Here is a 12,851-nt window from a genome sequence, read left to right on the forward strand (position 1 = left end):
TGATCATGGCTAATCATTCTCAATCAGTACCCCGTTCCTGCCTTCTCCCCATACCCCCTGACTCCGCTATCCTTAAGAGCTCTATCTAGCTCTCTCTTGAATGCATTCAGAGAATTGGCCTCCACTGCCTTCTGAGGCAGAGCATTCCACAGATTCACAACTCTCTGACTGAAAAAGTTCTTCCTCATCTCAGTTCTAAATGGCCTACCCCTTATTCTTAAACTGTGGCCCCTTGTTCTGGACTCCCCCAACATTGGGAACATGTTTCCTGCCTCTAACGTGTTCAATCCCTTAATTATCTTATACGTTTCGATAAGATCTCCTCTCATCCTTCTAAATTCCAGGCACTTTCCCTGGCACTTTCCCCTGCAACCGCAAGAGATGCAACACCTGTCCCTTTACCTCCCCCCTCAACTCCATCCAAGGACCCAAACAATCTTTCCAGGTGAGACAGAGATTCACCTGCACCTCCTCCAACCTCATCTATTGCATCCGCTGCTCTAGATGTCAACTTATTTACATCGGCGAAACCAAGCGCAGGCTCGGCGATCGCTTCGCTGAACACCTGCGCTCGGTCCGCATTAATCAAACTGATCTCCCGGTGGCCGAGCACTTCAACTCCCCCTCCCATTCCCAGTCTGACCTTTCTGTCATGGGCCTCCTCCAATGCCATAGTGAGGCCCACCGGAAATTGGAGGAACAGCACCTCATATTTCACCAGGGCAGTTTGCAGCCCAGTGGTATGAACATCGACTTCTCCAACTTTAGATAGTTCCTCTGTCCCTCCCGTCCCCTCCTCCTTCCCAGATCTCCCTCTATCTTCCTGTCTCCTATATCCTTCCTTTGTCCCGCCCTCCTGACATCAGTCTGAAGAAGGGTCTCGACCCGAAACGTCACCCATTCCTTCTCTCCCGAGATGCTGCCTGACCTGCTGAGTTACTCCAGCATTTTGTGAATAAAAACCTTCGATTTGTACCAGCATCTACAGTTATCTTCTTTTACTTCTAAATTCCAGTGTATACAAGCCTAGTCGCTCCAGTCTTTCAACATATGACAGTCCCGCCATTCCGGGAATTAACCTAGTAAACCTACGCTGCACGCCCTCAATAGCAAGAATATCCTTCCTCAAATTTGGAGACCAAAACTGCACACAGTACTCCAGGTGCAGTTTCACGAGGGTCCTCTACAACTGCAGAAGGATAAAATGCTCTCTATGGCACTCTAGAGGTTGGTGAGAGTTGTTGGGGACATGCCAAACTTCATAAGCCTTCTAAGGAAGTAGATGTGTTGGTGTAGTTTCTTGGTCGTTGGTTCAATATGGCAACAGGAATGCAACCTCCCATTATGAAATGCAAAGCACACTATAAATAGTGAGTGGGCAGTCATCTGGAGATCTTGGGTTGCATGCCTGAAGGATGCTGCACTCCATTCAACTGTGTGGGTAGCTCGCCAGTCATGTTAAAATGATGTCTGGCTTTTTGTCTACCCATTTAGCTTTCTTACCCCTGCTTGTTCACTTTTATTAAGTGCACCTGATGAACGAGACACTTTGATATCGTCACCCATAGTGATTGTGCAATACACTGTGCCTGTACTCACTGGAGTTTAGAAGAATGAGGGGGGACCTCATTGAAACTTAGCGAATAGTGAAAGGCTTGGACAGAGTGGATGTGGAGAGGATGTTTCCACTATTGGAAGAGCCCAGAACCAGAGCCCATAGCCTCAGAATAAAAGGACTTACCTTTGGAAAGGAGATGAGGAGGAATTTCTTTAGTCAAAGGGTGGTGAATCTGTGGAATTCATTGCCAAAGACGGCTGCGGAGGCCAGGTAAATGGATATTTTTAAGGCAGAGATAGACATATTGATGATTAGTATTTGTGTCAGGGGTTGTGGGAAGAAGGCAGGAGAATGGGATTGAGGGAAAGGTAGATCAGCCATGATTGAATGGCGGAGTAAACTTGATGGGCCAAATGGACTAATTCTGCTCCTAGAACTGATAAACCTATGAAATTATGCACATAGTCTTTACCACCCAGAGCTGGCCATTCAGATTAACAAGTGTGTGTATATGCTCCATGTGCACCTTCTCCCATTCCTTTTCATCCAGTTGTAAAAAAAATGTCCTTCTATTTTCTTCCTTCCTCATATACTGAACTCACTTCAATTCTTAATCCTCTTTTAGATTATTTGCCCATAGATGGGTTGAAATTGCTGGAGTAACTCAGCGGGACAGACAGCATCTCTGGAGAGAAGGAATGGGTAACGTTTCGGGTCGAGATCCTTCTTCAGGTCAGCATTTTGTGTCTATCTTCGGTGTAAACCAGCATCTGCAGTTCCTTCCTGCACATAAAAAACATCATTCTCCTTCCCTGTAGACTTGTGTGCACCTTTGGGGGCTGGGGACTGATAATGTGGAGAGGCGTCCTTTGCATTTCTAGCACCCAGTGTCAACATTAAAGCACTCTGGGCCTGTTGTAATATAGCTTTGAGGTAAATAACTACCGTTTGCATTATGTCCAGCTCTTTATCTCAAAGAGAAGTACCTCTCTTACACTTAATGACGCAACCTCAGAGTAAATTTACTCTCATTGATAAGTCTTATCCCCGACAGCGTGACCACGGCAGCATGGTGGCGCAGCGGTAGAGTTGCTGTCCCGCCTGCAATTGGTCCAAAACGCCGCAGCGAGACTCCTGACGGGTACCCGTAAAAGGGACCACATCACCCCGATTCTGGCCTCTCTCCACTGGCTCCCAGTATGGTACAGAATCAACTTCAAGCTCCTCCTATTCACATACAAAGCCCTAAATGGGCTTGCCCCCCCCCCCCCCCCATATCAAAAATCTTCTAACCCACCACTCTATCTCCAGGTCCCTCAGGTTGGCCGACTTGGGGCTACTCACTATCCCGCGGTCTAGGCTTAAGCTCAGGGGTGACCGCGCTTTTGCGGTTGCAGCTCCTAGACTGTGGAACAGCATCCCTCTCCCCATCAGAACTGCCCCCTCCATCGACTCTAAGTCCAGGCTCAAAACCTATTTCTACTCCCTAGCGTTTGAGGCCCTCTGAGGGGGTGCTGTGAACTGTTTATGTATGTGCTGTTATGTTTGTGTGCCATTGTATGTTCGTTCTTAGTACCTGAACTGATGTACAGCACTTTGGTCAACGTGGGTTGTTTTTAAATGTGCTATACAAATAAAATTGACTTGACTTGACTTGCTGCCTCACAGCGAATGCAGCGCCAGAGACCCCCAGAGTCCCGGGTTCGATCCTGACTGCGGGTGCTGTCTGTACGGAGTTTGTACGATCTCCTCATGACCTGCGTTCCTCCGACACTCCAAAGCCGTACAGGTATGTAGGTTAATTGGCTTGGTAAATGTAAGAATTGTCCCCAGTGGGTGTAGGATAGTGTTAATGTGTGGGGATCGCCGTCGGCGAGAACCCGATGGGCCGTTTCTCGGCTGTATCTCTAAACTAAACTCGACACAACTGTCTGAAGTTAGACAATGTGTAGGGAGGAACTGGAAAATGCTGGTTTACACCAAAATGTTGGAGTAACTCAGCAGAAAGGCAGCATCTCTAGAGAGAAGGAATAGGTGACGTTTCAGGTCCAGACCCTTCTTCAGACTGAGAGTCTGGGGGGGGGGGGGGGAAGAGATACAGAGGTAAGGAAGTGTCAGGTGTGAGAACTAGACATCAAAGGGGGTGGAGATCAAGGAAAATGTAGAATGGATCATTGTTAGCTAGGAGAAGGTCGCAACAAAGCAAACAGATGAAATGTAATCAGCGACAGTCAAGACTGGGAAGGGGAACTGGGAAGGGGGAGGGATGGAGAGAGAGAGGGAAAGCAAGGGTTAGATGCGGTTAGAAAAGTCAATGTTCATACCGCTGGGGTGGGTGTCTGAAGTGTTGCCGTGTGTTAATTAGGATTCTGCCCACATCATCAGCGTGAGAGAAAACGCTCGGCCGTTCCTGCTCTTGGAATGCCACTGGAGGCGGCCACGACCAGTCATCAGGGGTCATGAATCTTTTGCTGATCAATTTAACCGGCCGCTTGTTCAAATTGATCTGGCGAGGCTTTGTTGGCTTTATGCAGGTTCTATTATTAACCCCTGGTTGTTTACAGCGCGGCGCGTTAACGCACACACTGGGCCATTAAAGAACATTTTGTAAAATCAAATCACAGCCAACAGCCACCGATGTGTGGAGAACGGGTACTTTGGGGGGGGGGGGGCAAAACAGCGTTGCACAGAGACTCAGGCAATGCCTCTGGAACTGGGTGCAAACAGAAGGGAGGACGTTAAAAATGTCCTAGAAAGACTCGTGTCCGGACCTGGCATTGTTGGACGGTTTTGTTACAATATTGATTTCTCTAATTTCAAGTATTGAAATTCCCCTTCTCTCTCCGTCCTTCCCAACCACCCAGGTCGCCCTGCTAGTTTCATTGTGTGTGTGTGTGTGTGTGTATGTGTGTGTGTGTGTGTGTGTGTGTGTGTATGTGTGTGTGTGTGTGTGTGTGTGTGTGTGTGTATGTGTGTGTGTGTGTGTGTGTGTGTGTATGTGTGTGTGTGTGTGTGTGTGTGTGTATGTGTGTGTGTGTGTGTGTATGTGTGTGTGTGTGTGTGTGTGTGTAGGAAGAGACTGCAGATGTTGGTTCAAACCGAACATAGACACAACACGCTGGGACAGGCAGCATCTGTGGAGACAAGGAATGAATGGGTCACGTTTCGGGTGGAGACCCTTCTTCAGACTGCTTTTATCCCTTCGTTTTCACCTCCTCCGCAGCCAACAATGGACCATTGTGGGCTCCACCTTTCCTGGGTCATTAGTGCCATTTGTTCGTCACGTCCTCTGGTTTCCCTCTCCCCTCACTCTCAGTCTGAAGAAGGGTCTCGACCCGAAACATCACCTATTCCTTCCCTCCAGAGATGCTGCCTGACCCGCTGAGTTACTCCAGCATCTGGTTTCTATATTTTGTTAGACGGATTCACTTATTCAAAAAGGGTTTCTTATCTTTAAACTGCCATGTCGGGGCTTATATTTTAAAGCTATAAATCAGCGGATGGAGATGGTTCAGATGGAGAACGGTTCTCTGGCACCGCCTCATGTTATCCATATTTGCGATCACATTGAAATACTGGAGATAATCTGTGCATTTCACCAGGGCTTGTCCCAACGCCCTCTGTACCCAACCAGGTCAATCCTCAGTAATCACTTACATCTTTGTAAAAGTATCTTCGTTGCATCTCTCCCGGTCAATGTATCGTTTTAAAATATACGTTGCCCTGAAGTGGGGCTTAATTAAACTGAAACTCCATACTTGTAGGAAGGAAATGCAGATGCTGGTTTAAAGGGAAGATAGGCACAAAAAGCTGGAGTCACTCAGCGGGTCAGACAGCATCTCTGGAGGAAAAGGGTCCAGACCCTTCTTCAGACCCAATATAATTCATGCGTTCTATATCTCTCTACGTGACCGTCTATATCTCCCTGACTTTCAGTCTGAAGAAAGGTCTCGACCCGAAACGTCACATATCCCTTTTCTCCGGAGATGCTGCCTGTCCCGCTGAGTTACTCCAGTTTTTTTGTGTGTGTCTATATTCGGTTTAAAACAGCATTCAAATATAGAGTTTTAAGTTTAATCAAGCCCCACTTCATGGGGGTTGGCTCTTTAATTAAAACCTAACCTCCCCTTTGTCTCATTGTCAGCACCATTTGGTGTGGAGCTTGTGGTGAACAACCTTCTCTGCTTGGTGGAGTCCTCCTCCTCCTGTCTGCCTGTGTGTCCCTTGTCTCCACAACCCCTCCCTCCCCTTCCCCACCCCACCCCCCTCGCTTTCTGAATTGGATCATTTCTTCCCAACATCTGGGTGTTGGACCGTACCATTTCTGTCCACGTGACGTGATTCGGAATAAAGTAAAAGTTAAGTTGGAGAGAGAAGGGAGATACTGGCAGGCTTCGCCGCTGAGCGTTGATGGAACGGAAATAACACAGTGTAATCCCAGCGCCGGCGCCAATACAGTGATACTGCAGCGGGCAAGAGCGCTTACTCCACAGTGGCAATCTATTCAACATTCCTCTATCTGCGGCAGATCTTTCAAACACAGGTAACGGTTTAACCACTACGAGACTATCATATATATATATATGGTTTTTTTTAATGAAATTTGGCATCGATGCTGATTTTACACAGGATTAAGTCGTTTTTTTATTTTTATATGAAATGCAAAACTATGTTTTAAGGCAAGGGAATGTACATTGTGTGTAGATACACACAATACTGTATCGCGATTTACCACAAGCGAACCCCGTGTGGGATTGTAAATTGATAGCTTCCATCTCGTACATGCCGAGCAAATCCTCAAAAATCGCTTACATCTTTTGAAAGCACCTTCGTCGCTACGGGGATTAATCCTCTCTCCCGATCAATATATAGTTTTAAATCATCTTCCTAATATCTAAAATCCAGTCGACCTTCCTTCCGCCAGATTATTTCCTATCATGTATTCATCTCCCGTGCATGTATATTTCCCCATAGCTTTTTGGACGCGATACAGAGCTGTCGTATGTACAAAACGTGTATCGATAAGTTTGTTTCTGTATATACATTTGTGTTAATGTGCTATTTTGCTCTTCATCAATCGTGAATTGGACGTTTTACACGGTTTTACCACGGCCACGTTTTTACATTGGCAATTAAATTCGGTAATTATTGGGTTAATGTGTGACGGACCGAATTAATTCTGTGTGGGGAAAATAGTTTGCAATTTGGCTCACTGGACACTTTTTTTGTTGTTGCAAATCTGCTGAAATGATTGGAGTGTCTTCACAGTTGTTCCCTCTGCTCATCTGTCCCCTTGGCGATGCCAGTGAAACAAGACTGTGACTCTGCAAAACTGCTTTAGATTTTAATCCGTGCAACCCTCTGAGCAAATAAGGTCACCGAGGAATTAGCAGCACAACTATTATGTGAATTTCCATTGTTTTTAAAAAATTTACAATCGAAGAACAAACCTTATGAATTTAAGATGATCAGAGCACCATTTCCCCATTCAATAAATGTTTTAAGGGAAATAGTTGCTTTCCCAGCCTTGTAAAGATGCTTCCTTCCGAAAACGTTACTTGGTCCCTTGACTTCAAATTCTACTTAACTGGGTTTCAAACTTTTCAGTCAGTGCTTTTTTGATACTATTTTTAAAATAATTTAATGCTAGTATTTGTGGTGAAATGATAGTCTGACTTTTGATATTTGTCAACAATGAAACAAAATAAAGTAATACCAACATTCAGAAAATGCAGCATTGGTTGAGACCCCACAATAGCTCAACGTGCCTGTTTTGCTGTTAGTATACCAATAAATGTCATGAATAGTCTTTTAAAAATAGTATTGCTATCTTTTCCTAATTAAGGCACAAGTTCTCTAATTTCTGAGTTCACATTTTCACTAATGCATGAAGTCTATTGGTAAAATTCATCTGTGTATCTGTACAAATGGTTTTGAATGCAATAATCTTGAAAATCTGTGCTCAGTCGTTATAGTGAAGTAAATTTGACTAAATTATTGAAATTTAAGTAAAATATTGAATACATTTCTGGACGTAACTCAGAGTAAGAGATTACTTTTGGAAAAAGGTAACAAAAGAAAATATATTACGTGGAACTCTTTGTTCATGTGCTTTGTCAAAATGTTGTTATTAGAAGAATATTGGCCAACAAAAAATATCTTCTTGTATCGCACTGTGTAGACCCTCTTCCAACCAACCACAGGCCCAAGTGATAACTTACATGCACTGTATTGATTGATTTAAAAATACAGCATGGAAACAGGCCATTCGAGCCACCGAGTCCAAGCTGATGAATGATTTTGGATAGCCTCAATGCATTTTCCAGTATCGTGTTCGCACACTAGTTCTATGTTATCCCATTTTCACATGCACTCACTGCATACCAGGTACAATTCACAGAGGCCAATTAGCCTCCAAATCCGCAAGTCTCTAGGATATGGGAGGACACCAGAATACCCTGAGGAAACCCATGCAGTCATGGCGAGAGCATACAAACCTCACACCGACAGCACCGGAGGTCAGGATCGAACCTGGGTCTCTGGTGCTGTGAGGCAGCAGCTCTACCAGCTGTGCTACTCTGCCACCTTGTTACATTTCTTCCATTTTACATGATGTTTTTCTGCCGTGCAGTAGCTTGTAAATTGTCCTAAAGATGTTAGCACATCAGAACCTACATTTAAATATAAGGATCAGTAACTACATCGAAACCATGAATGTTTTTTTAAAAAGTACATTATGAGAAAGATAAATGTTTACTTTTAAAACAAAAAAATCAATTTTCCAAAAAAACAAATGCCCTAAAATCCTCATAGAGTAAACTAATCATGGCTTTCATGAATACCACAAGAATATTCATTTAGGTTGATCAGCATATAATATTAATAAAAACTATTGTTATTAATGAGTTTAATATATATTATTACATTTTCTTGGAGATGATTAAGCCTATTAGGCCTCTGATACATTGCCATTGCTTGTACACAAGTATTTTTTTCACATCACCACTGTGCCAGTGCCATTTTTCACATTTTCTACCCTCAGGGCTGTACTGATTGTAATGCCAAGACTGACTTCTAGATTGTATTTGTGACTATTGGAAAATACACTGAGGTTATCCAAAATCATTTCCCATGAAGTCAGAACCAAATGCTAGACAACTTGACAATGGTAGAACTCGTTCAGATCTGGACTTTATTAATAGGATGTGTAGGAAAATAACTGCAGATGCTGGTTCAAATTGAAGGTAGACACAAAATGCTGGAGTAACTCAACGGGACAGGCAGCGTCTCTGGAGAGAAGGAATGGGTGACGTTTCGGGTCGAGACCCTTCTTCAGTCTGAAGAAGGGTCTCGACCTGAAACGTCACCCATTCCTTCTTTCCTGAGATGCTGCCTGACCCCGAGTTACTCCAGCATTTTGTGTCTACCTGGACTATATTAATGGTCTTTTTATTTGTATGCAATATGGAGCAATATTCTTGATTTAAATGCCAATAGAATTGTGTAAATAAATTACTCAATTAGCAGCGTTTTTAATGTACTCCACTTGTCAGCTGCACATTGCGTTAAAGAACAAACATTATCGATTTTGTTTGTGTTTGTAAACCAGAAATAAGCCGATGCTTTAAATGGAATTGTTTATTTTCCCAGACTGTCTCCTGCCGCTTCATATTTGAAACTCAGCACTCTTCCCAACAAGGGCATTGAAACTGCGTGTGAACCCAACTCCAAGATCACTTAAAACCAGCTGGAAGATAACTGAAGTCACCAGCACTTTGGCAAAGTTGGTTTTTTGTGACAATAAAAGCCCATGTATGCTGACCATATCATCTCTCACAAACACTTCTTAATTGCTTAATTGTGTCTATGTTCACTCATTTAAACCTCGCACTTTGTTAATGGAGACCCATTTCTGAAATTAACAATCTGCAGTAAATCCCAAACTCATGTTCACGCTTTGCAAACAATTAGTGAATGAGGGATTTTGATCTTTTGGTTACAAAATGAATTTGAAGTTCCATAGAGTTCCAATGCCAACATTACTGTCAAGCAATCAAAATGATGACATTTCAAAATTTAACTCAACAAGCGAAGGGGATCCAAAACGTCTGGAGGAAAGTATCTCTTCATTTGTGGCACTGCTCATCCTGCTGGCTTTAATAATTGCTTTATTATCCACGTCTCTTGCAACCTTTCACTTCCATAAATGGAAACTGAAAAGCAAAAAATTGCAACGAGCCCAGGAGGAATATGAAAGAGACCAAGGGAATTCTAAGCTACACCATTCCACCTGAATGATTCTCCAGCTCGGTCGATGGAAGTCCTGGAAACAATGTCTATTGGCACCAGGAAGAGTTGAAGACAGACTGCCCTGTTTACAATAAAGATATTTAAGATTATAAACTCTTTTGAAAGTAAACCATTTAGTCTTAAGCTTGTCTGCACAGACATAGTATGGGGTAACCTATTTTTACAAATGGAGTACATAAGTACTGATGACTGGTAAGATGAGAAAATATTTATTGCGTCATATTGTTTTGCTGTGCATAATCTGTAACTTTTTGCATGAATGTAAATTTATATTCCTTATTTCTTGATTCTATAATGGACGAGTCATTTGAAAAATCCACAACGGTTGATTGACACTGACATCAATCTACCTTACTGAGTATATCAGTCTATTTTCATGATGCAAACATTTTTCAAGATGGAACTGCATTATACCTGCCATCGCCTACTGAAAATTGTATTTTATATTGTAGGCAATTTTCGGTCCAATATTTTTTGCACCATTAATGACAATTTTCAATAAGAGAAGCTGCAATACAAACATACTTTGTCTCTAACTTTCTATTTCTTTGCTTTAGTGGGTTATTTTACTTATGGTCATGGTAGAAATAGGAAAATTATCGTATATAAATATATATCTATATATATATATAAAAACAACAGTACTTTTGCACACATGGTTTATAAAGAGATACTATTGCTTTTTCGTCAATTACTTTAATAGTACCTAATAACTAATATAGTTTTAAAGAATATATGCCTCTTGCAAATGCAGACTAACAGATATTATCTAATTTGCTACAAGACATAATGTTCTTTCGTTGAAATGTGAATATTTCTCTTATTGGAAGTTTAAGCAATAAGGTGAAATGATAATTTAAGTGAAAATGGATCGTGGTTTCTTATGCCTAGATTTCACAGGAATCTGATTATACAAGGAAATAAAAGGTGTATGGAAAATATGAATGTACTTATCCCTAAAGAAAATTAAATTGATCTTACAATGTCCTCTGTGAGTTCTTGTGAGGTGATGGTAAGTGTTTTAATTCCAGTATTTTTTTCAAAAGTTATATTCAGTATATATCTTTCTGGAGCAACTACATAGCAAACAGTGCAAAGGTGTAGTATTCAATTTAGCTTAAGTGTATTATATTTAAATAAAATGATACCGTTTTTAGCCTTTAGTTTCTTCTCATTACTATTTGTATGCTACATCTATGTTGTACAATGGTTTCCAATGGAAACCAGAACGAATCAAAAATCAAAGACTTGCACAGCAGTTTCTGAAATGGTTACAAAAGAACAAAATGCCAGATTTAGATAGACACAAAATGCTGGAGTAACACAGCGGGCCAGGCAGATGCGAGATGCTACCTGACCCGCTCAGTCACTCCAGCTTTATGTGTCTATCTTCGGTGTAAACCAGCATCTGCAGTTCCTTCCTACATAAAATGCCAGCTTCATGTGTCTTTCCTTCATTACAGATGATAAAATAAGTTCAGACGTTTACTTGACTTAAACATAGCCAAAGAAATTTCATTTTATGTGGCATGTGAAAATTGTTGAGATTTAAGTGCTCCAGAATAAACATTAAAAAGATTCCCAATTGGCTTCATTCTGATTCTGCACAACCCAATCTTCTCCAAGTTACTTTCATCCCACCTTGAAGCAACACTACCCCAGTCTTTTCTCCCTGCTGCCCACAACTTCCTCCACACCCCTCTCCCACTTTGCCTCCCAAGCCACTTTTCCAGGAACATCCATGAGAAACTGCTGCTGATGAGGCAATAGGCTCAAATCCCAGTTCAGTTTATTGTCAAGTGTACTGAGGTACAGTGAAAAAGCTTTTGTTGCATGCTAACCAGCCAGCAGGAAGACAATACATGATTACAATCGAGCCATACACAGTGTACAGATACATGATAATGGAACAATGTTTAGTGCAAGGAAAAGCCAGTAAAGTCCGTCTCAACCAAACTGATCACCCGGTAGCTCAGCACTTCAACTCCCCATCCTATTCCCAATCTGATCTTTCTGTCCTGAGTCTCCTCCATTGTCAGAGTGAGGCCCAGCGCAAATTGGAGGGACAGCAACTCATATTTCGACTGGGCAGTTTACACCCCAGCGGTATGAACATTGACTTCTCCCACTTCAGGTAGTCCCTGCTTCCCCTCTCAATCCCCTCCCCCTTCCCAGTTCTCCCACTCGTCTTCCTGTCTCCGACTGCATCTTATCTTTGTCCCACCCTCTCCCCTGACATCAGTCTGAAGAAGGGTATCGACCCGAAACATCACCCATTCCTTCTCTCCTGAGATGCTGCCTGACCCGCTGAGTTACTCCAGCATTTTGTGTCTACCTTCGATTTAAACCAGCATCTGCAGTTTTTTTTTCCTACTCAAAGCCCGATCAGAGATCGCCCGAGGGCCCCCAATGAGGTAGATAGTAGTTCGGTACTGCTCTCTGGTTGCGGTAGGATGGTTCAGTTGCCTGATAACAGCCGGAAAGAAACTGTCCCTGAAATTTACAGCTGTTTGAGTGGTGAACTATCTGGCATATGTAGCAGCCAACCAGGTTTTGTCAGCCTGGTTTAAAAGTAATATTAAACGTGGCTTTGATCCGCCACCTTCAATACCGAGAGTGCTCCTGTCAGGATAATACCGTCCATTTAAACTTCATAGTTATTGCAAAGATATAAACTATCGTGCCACATGAATATAAGAATATGAAGTAATAGAAGCAGGAGTAGATAATTTCGTTCCTTGTGACTACTCCATCGTTCAATGAGATCATAGCTGATCTTTTATCTTTTTGCCATTTTTGCTCTTTCTTTTACTGCCCTTTTTCTCTAGAACATTATCAATCTCCACCTTGAAAATATACTCAGCCTTCGAGCCTCTGCAGTCCTTCAGGGCATCAGTTGCCAAGCTTCACCACCTGCTGGGTGAAGAAATATTTTCTCAACTCTGTCCTGAATAGTTGATCAATTATTCTGAGACATTGCATC

General features: G+C 42.5%; 1 long non-coding RNA gene across 1 annotated transcript; it reads left to right on the forward strand.

The window, feature by feature from the left end:
* The first annotated feature begins 2,242 nt into the window (after positions 1 to 2,242).
* Positions 2,243 to 9,549, forward strand: LOC144600424 (uncharacterized). The gene is made up of 4 exons (XR_013548136.1): positions 2,243 to 2,290; positions 3,227 to 3,347; positions 5,912 to 6,101; positions 9,209 to 9,549. It is a non-coding gene; the product is annotated as an uncharacterized LOC144600424 (long non-coding RNA).
* The last annotated feature ends 3,302 nt before the right edge of the window (positions 9,550 to 12,851 follow it).

The sequence above is a fragment of the Rhinoraja longicauda genome, chromosome 15, assembly GCF_053455715.1.
Source record: "Rhinoraja longicauda isolate Sanriku21f chromosome 15, sRhiLon1.1, whole genome shotgun sequence".
NCBI classification, from domain to species: domain Eukaryota; kingdom Metazoa; phylum Chordata; class Chondrichthyes; order Rajiformes; family Arhynchobatidae; genus Rhinoraja; species Rhinoraja longicauda.